The following is an 852-nucleotide window of genomic DNA, read 5'->3' on the forward strand; positions in this document are numbered from 1 at the left end:
CGAGACTGTCAGAGCTGGGGCTCGAACCGGCAACCTTCCGATTACAAGACGAATTGCCAACTCTTGAGCCACCTGAATAATTGTATTCAGGTGTGCTGCACATGGAAAAGTTTCGGGACACCGACCCTCAAGGACTGGAGTCTGTTACCTGTGCTCTAAAAGATCAAGATAGTGAGCACAATTCCCACCAAATAAATCTGGATGACTGAGTTTAACTCATTACTCTCAGTTTTCTGGGAACTGTTATAAATAGTCTGGCTTCAGAGAGGGACCACCAGACCTCTGGGGAAAATTAGTTAAAAAACGGGCACTGTCACTTTTGTTTCTTAAATTTGAATTTAGTTGTGTGTTAGAAATTCTAATCTTGTTGAAGCTGCACACAAGCGAGTCCTGTAACCTCAGCACTGGTAGATTTTTATCAAGTCATCCTTTCTGTGAAGACTGAGAGCAATGCAAACAGACACACGGCAGCAGTATTTGGTCTTCAGTCCAACACATCCATCCTCGTTTCCTCCCATCCCAGGTTCAGATAGGTCATGACTGAAGAGCAGAATTCATTTCCTTTGTTAAAAAAAAAAATTGTGTACTTTTCTATATTACCCCTTGAGAATTACGAGGTCTTTTATAGATACAAATTCCAGCCGTTACTGCAACTGCAACTACAACTGCAACTGCAACAGCAACTGCAACAGCAATAATCACCCCTTCTCCAACATACAGGGCCACTTTCAGTCCATCGATCCTCTCGCCAGGTTTTTGGCCTGCAGACAGAGGTGTATGATTGGACTTTTGTTAGACATCATCTTATAGAAAAGTGCACTGCAACATCTTTATAACAAAATTTATCTTATT

Source organism: Pundamilia nyererei, unplaced genomic scaffold, assembly GCF_000239375.1.
Source record: "Pundamilia nyererei isolate P.nyererei 1_Seehausen unplaced genomic scaffold, PunNye1.0 scaffold00048, whole genome shotgun sequence".
Taxonomy (NCBI): domain Eukaryota; kingdom Metazoa; phylum Chordata; class Actinopteri; order Cichliformes; family Cichlidae; genus Pundamilia; species Pundamilia nyererei.